Source organism: Bidens hawaiensis, unplaced genomic scaffold (genome assembly GCF_021521415.1).
Source record: "Bidens hawaiensis isolate Kalapana, Puna unplaced genomic scaffold, B.hawaiensis_p1.1 tig00073876_1, whole genome shotgun sequence".
Taxonomy (NCBI): Eukaryota; Viridiplantae; Streptophyta; class Magnoliopsida; order Asterales; family Asteraceae; genus Bidens; species Bidens hawaiensis.
The window spans coordinates 1-9754 of NW_027502838.1; the positions used below are offsets into that span (position 1 = coordinate 1).

General features: G+C 30.8%; 1 pseudogene across 1 annotated transcript; it reads left to right on the forward strand.

Annotated features, from left to right (window-relative positions):
- The first annotated feature begins 367 nt into the window (after positions 1 to 367).
- On the forward strand, positions 368 to 3439 carry LOC143606255 (expansin-A4-like; annotated as a pseudogene). The gene is made up of 3 exons (XR_013148716.1): positions 368 to 676; positions 1511 to 1833; positions 2863 to 3439. The product of XR_013148716.1 is annotated as an expansin-A4-like (transcript).
- Positions 3440 to 9754: the final 6315 nt, after the last annotated feature.

Here is a 9754-nt window from a genome sequence, read left to right on the forward strand (position 1 = left end):
AAATGATTTTTGGTTCACGAGTTGGTTTAAAAAAGTAGTAATTTACCACTAAACTTTGATATAGAAAATAACAAAGAAAATTTATGCTTTATGAATTTTATAACAACTTTTTATTTTCAAATTGCGTAATATGTAACTTTTTACCGTACAATATATTTTTAAATATGTGATACATTTTTTTGTGTTTCACATTATGTTATTATTTAAAAAAATTACTTATTCTAACTCGTGTGCTACATGGGTAACTAACCTAGTATAAAAATAAAAAGTAGTTTCCAAATCCTAAATTAATCAATCTCAACATAAACTAATACTGTAATAAACACATAAATTTGGTCTCCAAAATGAAATCCAAAAAGATGCTGAAATTAAAAGTGGGCCACAAGGCCCATAACCCTAAACACCAGGCCCATAACCGTCGGCAATCGTTTTCAATACGTCGTCGTATCCACAACACGCATACTCTCCATAAATACTCGTTACATTCCTTCATTAATTCACCACCACTTTCATTCTTTATAACTGACCACTAAAAATGGCTCTTGTCTCCACCGTATTTTTCATCATCTTCTCGGCATTCGCCGTCGCCGACGCTAGAATTCCCGGCAACTTTGCTGGTGGCGCGTGGGAAGGTGCTCATGCCACGTTTTATGGTGGAAGTGATGCTTCTGGTACCATGGATATGTGTTACATACTTACATTTATATTAATATGTAAGTAAAAATATTTATACGCATTATAAGTCTATAACTATTAGTGTTTTGTAAATTGTAAAAGAACAAATATTTGTTATTATTAAAGTTATAAAGACTGTTCAAAAAATTGTTTTATCATTTTTAATATTTTGACCGGCTTGGTTAACCCGGGCAGTTTTAAAACAAACCGAACCGTTTCACTCCTAGCACTGACCAGTTTGTCGATTTAGTTCGGTTTAGAAAATTTGTACGGTTTCAACGACATTTTAACACACTAGTAGGAATGTAAACCCGAGCAAAGCTTGAGCTCAGCTCACTTAATCACGGGAGCTCAAGCTTAGCTAGTGAATAGCTTTTATCAAGCTCAAATCCGGCTCATCTCGTTTCTTATCATTTGATTGATTTAAATACATTTTTATCTACTTTTTATATATTTTTAATAAAAAGAATTTAAAATAACAACATACTCCGTATATTTTTAGCAATTTTTGTAATAATTTTACTAATAAATAATTATATAAAATATATATTAAAAAAGAATATAGATAATAGACGTATTTAGGCTAGCTTGCTGGTCCCAGCCCAAACTCGATAAGTGAAGCTTCAATCCAGCCACAGTTATTATTATTATTATTATTATTATTAAAGCTCACATTTAGGCTCGAGTTTGGGTTCAAGCTTGTTTAAACTCGAATCGATTCAATTCTAAATGAGCCAATCACAAGTAGCTCGGTGTTACTCGTTAACACTAGTAACGTCTAGTTCATTGTCTACTTATTTTTATAATGTTATTTAATTTAATTTTTGCATATTACACAGGTGGTGCTTGTGGTTAAGGTAACCTCTACAGCCAAGGCTACGGTGTCAACACTGCGGCACTCAGTACCGCATTATTCAACAACGGGCTTAGCTGCGGCGCGTGTTTTGAAATTAAGTGCGCTGACGACCCGTGATGGTGTCATCCGGGTAGCCCGTCAATTATCGTCACAGCCACTAACTTCTGCCCGCCGAATTACGCTCTCCCGAGTGATAATGGCGGGTGGTGCAACCCGCCTCGAACCCACTTTGATTTGGCTATGCCTATGTTTCTCAAGATTGCGGAGTACCGTGCCGGAATTGTTCCAGTTTCCTACCGTAGGTATGTGCCTTAAGGGATTTGAATGAGCCGAGCTGAACAGAGCTTAGCTAGGCTTATCTAAACTATGAGAGTTCGGGTTCGAGATTGACTCGGGCTAAAGGTCGATGGTTTTGGCTTCACTCTCGTTTATTATTTATTTGCACATATTTCATATTTATGATTTTTTTATAAATTTTATAAAATGATTTATCGTTATTTAGTTTTTTTTTATCACATTTTTGTATAAAATAATCATTATTAATTAATACACTAAATAAACTTAAATAAATAGTAGAGCACGTTTAGGCTCACAAGCCTAGCTGTACTCGATAATAAAGCTTAGACCCGTTTATTAAACACATTTATTTTTAGATTTGAAATTATTTATACTCTGCTCAATTAATGTTTTTAGTGAGCCAATCTAAAGTAGTTTATAGACGGCTTGTCTCATTTACCCTCGTTTTACTGAATTTTCGGGATTGAAACCCGGTTATCCTAATTATTTATTTGTCAGAATTTTCTGGTTTACCCTTTAAACTAATCTTCATTAGAAAACATGACGCTATTGTTATTATCATTTGCAACAAACTAACGCTTGTATTTGAACTTATCAGTATTATTATCCGTGTATTTTACAAACAATAATATTTTAAAAATTGGTGTTAAATGAATGCAATAAAGTTTAATATGTACGGTGTCGTTTGGTAGACATTGCATTGCATGTGCAATGCTAACCACGTGATCTTTCTTAAGGTTTAGGCCCCATTATAAAACTACCGTAGATCCTAGCGCGTGATTTGTGGCAGCATGTCTACCGTTAGATTAAACTTAATAGATGAAATAACCACCGTTGGATTCACCAGTCTGGTAGGGCCCACGGTCTTCATCGTTGTCTCAAGATTATCGTACTGCATCCCTACGTTGAATAAACTGTCCCATGTAACATGCTAACATGCCCACGTTACAATTTTTTTTAATTAGATACGATAGTTATTTATTTTATTAGTTTTAATATTTTATAATAAAAAAAATGTATTTATTTCAATGCAGGGTGCCATGTAGAAAATCAGGCGGGATTAGGGTCACAATCAACGGTTTCCGTTACTTCAACTTGGTGTTGATCAGTAATGTTCCGGGTGCAGGTGATGATATTCAAAAAGTGTGGATCAAAGGCACGAAAACTAATTGGATGAGCCTGAGTCGTAACTGGGGGCAAAACTGGCAATCTAATGCAGTTCTCATAGGTCAATCACTGTCTTTTAGAGTCACAGCCAATGACAGACGCACCTCAACCTCATGGAACATTGCACCTGCAAACTGGCAATTCGGTCAGACCTTTTCCGGAAAGAATTTCCGGGTATGAGAGACCGAATTTCCTATTTTACCCTTTTAGGAAACTTATTTTAGTTTTGTTGTTTGTTTAGTGAGGTTTGATTTTATTAGGGGTGGTGTAAGTTAATATGTGGAAAGATGGAGGGGTAGAATGGTCACGTTTGGAAACTTTTTCAAATTTCCGGACATTTAGGTTTTGTGTTTAGATTTGGGCTGAGGCGGCAGCATAAAAGAAGGTGTAGCCCGCAGCAAATGCTGCTAAAGGTTTTAGTCAAAAAGTGGTGTTTAAGATTTTTATTTAACTTTTGTATTTTGGGCTTATGGAGTGAAGTGTATCTAGGGTTTGTGTTGGTGTGTTACTACTAATTTACATCTTGTAAGTTAGGGAAAGAGCTGCTTAATTATATTTGGTTTGTATTCATTGATGGATTTATGATTTTTCATATGTGTTATTTGAACTGCTTAATTATATTTGTTTGAACTAATTTCGTGATTCTTTTATGGAATCCATCGGCCAAACTCCAAAGCGATCGAATGTGCAATTATCAAGTTAATTTTTGTATTTTCTTTTTGGCATGTCTCACGGTATTATATTAACTCGTTTTTCCTTATTCTTTTCCTAGTTTATTTGAAATTACTCCATTGACCTAACAGACTTAGGAATAAAACGAAGAGGACACGGTTTCGTGATAAATAAGTCAAAAACCATTATTTAAAGTGACATGTTGTGATAGACCTGTATACGTAGTGCATGATGTATATGCGTATCATGTTATTTATTTCTTTTGAGCGAAGTGACACTGACGCATGTGGCATGTTAGGGTTATTAAAGTGCAATAGATATATATCTTATACTATTATCGTATTCAAATAACAATAAAAAGATAACATCTTCTGTTAGTTATATAATCTAAAAAAAGATCCAATTACAATAAAAAGATATGTAAGTAGACAACAAGTTGCGTCATAACCCTTTTTGAATGTTTATATAATCTGAAAAGATAACATCCTCTGTTAGTTATATAATCTAAAAAGAAATTACGACTTATATAATACAAGAGGAACATAATAAAGTGCTTTTTATTGTTAAAGTACACAAATGAAAAGGGGGTGGAATATAGTTGAAAATTTGAATTTAATTCTTTTTCTTGTTAAAAAGGATGTAAATTGTGGCGCCATGAAAAAAAGGGAGGGGAACTAGTTTAATTTTATAAGTTAAAGTAAACCACAAGATGTTATGTTATGCGTTTTTGAAATAAAGTGTAAGCATGAGGAAAATTGTAGACAAGTAGCCCCATGTGGGGAACGAAATCATATCCATCGTGGAAATCTTCCAAAAGAAATGTACAATAATTTCTCAAAACACATCTCAATAAATTTTAACCATGTTTTCAAAAGGTTGAAATTCGCGATTCTAAACGCAATTTTATACGTAAAAGATAAGCTAAATTTATCTAGTGATTGAGAATTTGAGATGATAGTTCAATCAAACTAACTAACATTATATGAAGACTTTTTTAGATAAATCGTATGTCTGTAGCAGTGGCGAGATTAAATGTGAATCATTTCGTACTTTTAATATATATGTATAATGAAAAAAAGTGTGACAAACCCTTATTATAGATTCACTCAAAACCCCTATAAAATCATAAAACTCAACATGTAACATTAAAAGGTTAGTGCAACGGTTGTATTAAAAGCCTAGCATATAGCAAGTATGATACAGTCGAATAACATAGAATTACTTACATGATTTGAAGTTTGCGATGATAATGCGTGTGAATAGTCTAGTACACTAGTAAAATTGCTCGAGTGATAGCTTGCCATTTGTGGATCACCGTTGAAGGTTTCTCAAGCAACAATGTTTGTTTTCCAAAATAATCCACCAAAAGAGAAACAGATAAAGATTCACGTGCATTACCCGACCTGAAAATGTGTTGATTAGATTTTTCTGTAGCTCCTACACACGAATAAGAGAATATGTGACATAGAGTCGCATATCATATACATGGGCAGACAAAAAGATCGTCTATATACAACACACAAGTATGAAGTTGATAACCGAATATGATTGATGCAATAGTTATTTAGATTTCGTATTTGTATATTATTACTAGACGAAAACGTGATACATCATCAAAAGTATTCAAGTTAACAAAGTATTCTAAATATCTTATAGTTATATCTATGAATTTCTTCTAAAAATATATAAATATATGATACATCTAGATACTACAATTTAGTTATTTTCTGATTGATAACTTTTGAATCTTTACTTCCTTAAAAGAAACCCCAAAAATGAAAGAAACAATTACAAGTAACAAGAGATGTTGGGGATACCCTACGTACCCTTCCCTTTGTCCTTAATTTAACAAACACCATCCGGGTCTCTTGGGGTCAATTGCTTTTTACACCACTAAAAACCAAAAAGAGTGTTCATAGTTGCTCATTGTCATTCCAAAAATCAACTAGTTGCACATAGGTGCAATTGACTTTTACCCGTTCCTCCTTTGTACAAGGTACAATTTTTGACAACCCGATTATGACACAAGATAATTAGATTTGGGTAGCCATATCTAGCTATTTAATAACCAAGTCGTGTTTGGGTTGAGCTTTTTAGTTAAACCGGTAAGGTTAGGGTTGACTTAAAAAACTTATTTAACTAAATAGGTTATCCACTAATCCATTTTTTTAAATCCAATCCATCCAATTTGTAAGAATAATATATATAATAATATATATTTATATATGGTCATTATAATCATTTATATTATAATAAATCAAAATATTAAATATACCTTATTATATATTAGTTTGGTAATTGTTGATGGGCTATATTACCTATAATTAACTAATAAAGGGTTTCCCCTTGGGTGTATATAAAGAGAGATAAATATTAACATCGTAAACTAATCACACACACATAACAATTTTGTGTGCCTCCTCTCTCATAAAACCGGGTTCCTCTCAAGAATCCTAACACCATCCTTAACTATACATCCTAAAGGGGAACTCGACCAAGATGACAAACATGTCGACTATCTCATACTCTGCTGCGATTACTATTCTCCATGCTGGAACAGGTTTATAGGTTTAATATTTATCATGTTTTATATTACTTACATGAAGAACTGATCAACATGTGACATCAGAGTGATGTTGATTAATCGGTTCTTCATGATTTCCCTAAATCTGGAATTAAATCAGAAAATATGGACTAAAACTTGATAAACCCTAATTTTTTCGGTTTCTTTTTCATATCCTATTACGAAAACAATTTATGAAACTGTTTAAAATCGCTAAACATATTTAATAAACCCTAATATTTTCGAAATCTGTTAAAATCATGTTTAAAGATTTCGATTCCAGTTTTTGTATATGTTTAACTAGTTTTTATCCCCCGTATTATGGGGGTTGTGTTTCTTTTTCGTGTCTAATATTCATATTTTTTTTGCATTTTAATTTTATATATTATAAAAAAGTTAATAATATACTTAAGGTTTGATGATGAAATATTTTCACAGATAAATGACATGTTATAATCCGCTTAAAAGATATGGGTTTGGTGAGACCCGTGACTCGCTTATTTTTTTTACTATAAAATTGTTTCTTATTATAAATAATATATTTTTCTTAAAAAATTGGATATTAATATTTAGTATATCCCTACTTTATAAGATTTGCATATCAAATACTTGGTGAGATTTATTTTTAAAACAGTGAGATGTTTTAACTCGTTTAAGGTTATCTAGGTATGGTGAGACCCATACCGTGAATTCGGGTCAAATGCACTTGAAGTCTTCATTTACAAATAAAACAATATGGTGGTTTGAATAAATGTAAGAAATAATCATATAGCTTTTAAATGTTTCATTTATTTATGGGGGTTGTTTTATAGTATTTGTTTCCAATATTTATTTATGTTTTGAATTTTTATTTTTTTTATTGTATGAAAGTTAATAATATATTTATGGTTTGATGATAAATTGTTTCACAAATAAATGAGATGTTATAATCCGGTTTAAAAGCTATATGGTTTGATGAGACCCAAGACCCGTTTAGTTTTTTTTACTATAAAACTGGTTTTTTAATTATAAACTAAGTAGTTAATGCGGAAAAATATCGGATATCGGTCAACAACCTATATCTGAGATATCTGTTATCGCAGTGAGATATCGGTGGGATATCAGTAATTTTAATATCATATAATATATATATATATAGCAATTTAACAATAACAATTCCGTATAGTCTCCTACCATTAACAAATTAATCTTTTGCAAATTACAAAGCACTAACAATCATAGCAAGTAAGAATTGATTAAGACTTAAAACACTAACATTGAACACTAAAAGTTTATAATTAAGACTTAAAACACAGATATCGGGAATATCTGTGATATATCGGTCAAATATTAGTTCAATATCGGTCAATATTTTTGATATTATCGGTACCGATATTCTGATTTATATATCGCCAAGGGACCGATAACCGATATATCAGTGATATATCAATGATATATCGGCGATATCGACTGCTAGATTATTAATAATATATTTCTTTTTTAAATAAATAATACATTAATTTTTAGTATATCCCTACTTTATAGGATTTTTATATCAAATATTTGGTGGGATTAGTTTTTAATTTAGTGAGATGTTATAACCCGTTTAAGAAATATATGGGTTTGATTAGACCCATACCCATGAATTCGGGTCAAATGCATGAGAAGCCTCCATTTAAAAATCAAGGAAATCTGGTGACTCCAAAAAAAGGGGGAGCGACCACATCACGACACGTAGGATTTTATTGTTTTCGTTTATATATATTATAGATAATTAAAATTTTCAACGATGTTCTTCGTGTTCATTATAATTTTTTTGAAAATTATAACATATTTTGGTTCAAATCTGGATTAAAATATGTTAAAGTTAATTTAGGGATATAATTTTTCAAATCTTGAATTAATTAAAAGTTTTGGTATTTTTTTAAAAGATTTGAATCTCATTAAAATAGGAAATAGATATAATTGTTAACCCTTAAAAGATTTGAACCAAATCTTATTATTATCCTTTTAGTTTTCGAAATCTGTTTAGGGATCAACTAGTTTACGGAATTATTTGTATGGGTTTTTTTTGTGTTTTCAGTTTAATTAGGATAATATTAAATTTTGGATTTTAGAGTTCTCGGATTTTAAATTATATCGTCTTATACGGGTATTTTTGGAATGGTTTTCCAATCTTCTTCCCGCAAACACGCTAATTTTCTAAAAACTCATTACTTTACCCAAAATCCCATAATACTCGAAAACATATTAACCAAGAACCCATGTCATCCGAAAACTATAATTTACCCGAAAACGTTATTTCTCGAAATCCTTAATTTTACCCAGAAAGTTGTTACTATTAACTCATTAAAATATTTTGTAGATACTTAAATATTATAAAATTTTACAAAATATAAAGGCTTAACTTGAATGAACTTTTGATGTATCATTTCTGCCAAAAGGTGATGAGTTACATTTACCATATCATTCAAGTCTAACCGAAAGCTTTTGTTAGTTTTTGCCTAACATAATATAAATGTCTCACTTCTTTCCAAAGGTGATGTGTTACATTTTTATTCAGCAAAACTAGCATGTGCATAATTAAAATAATTATCTCACTTCTGTCCAAAGGTGATGTGTTACAATTATTTTGCACACATACTTAAATAAAATTTAATTATGCCCAAAGGTGATTTATTTTTTGTTTAAGTAGAACTTTTAAATATAGTCTATTAGTTTGATGTTAATAATAGACATATCACATCTCCAATAAAATATAATGATCCTCACATTAATGATCCTTCATTAATCCAATGATCATAAATTTTAATATATATTATCTTAATATCCCATAACATTACTCACTATAATTTTCTTCTATAAATAGCTATCTCATCCAAATCATCCACTCTAATCTTAAACACAATTGAATTTTGTCTCATAAAGAGTTTTAATTACATTTAGCTCTTCTCAATTTTAATTATCCATTAAGACATGATATGACTATCCTACTGCTCTTTCTAATAACAATTATTCCATTGAAAACTAGAGCCTAACAAATGGAATTAGTCAATCATAATGTCTATTACGATAATGATAATCAAGAACTTATATAAATAAATGCTATCACTAGAGTTATTCTGGATTTAGTTTTTTCTAAAACTAGTCAAAATAATTCCCAAGATTCATGCACTTCTTAAAAATTCTAACTATAAGGTTAATGGTATTATTGAATACATCATAATGTACAATCATGACCCATAAATTAAGGGCTTACACATGATATTAAGTACAATATTCTAGTACATTGCATACTCAAATTTTTAATAGTATAATTTGGTGCCTTAGGAATCAACTATAACACTCAGAAGTACCAAAGGAAAATGAGTGTGTTGATTAGCAACATATGTACAAGAAAAGAAACGTCTGGTACTGGAAATAAGATGTTATTCAACTCACTACTACTAAAACCAAAAGGATGATAATTCTAAGGTTCATAGACAAAATACAAGTATTATTTCCAGCTCTAAGTTCTCTAAGGAGAAGTCTCATTGCAAAAATAT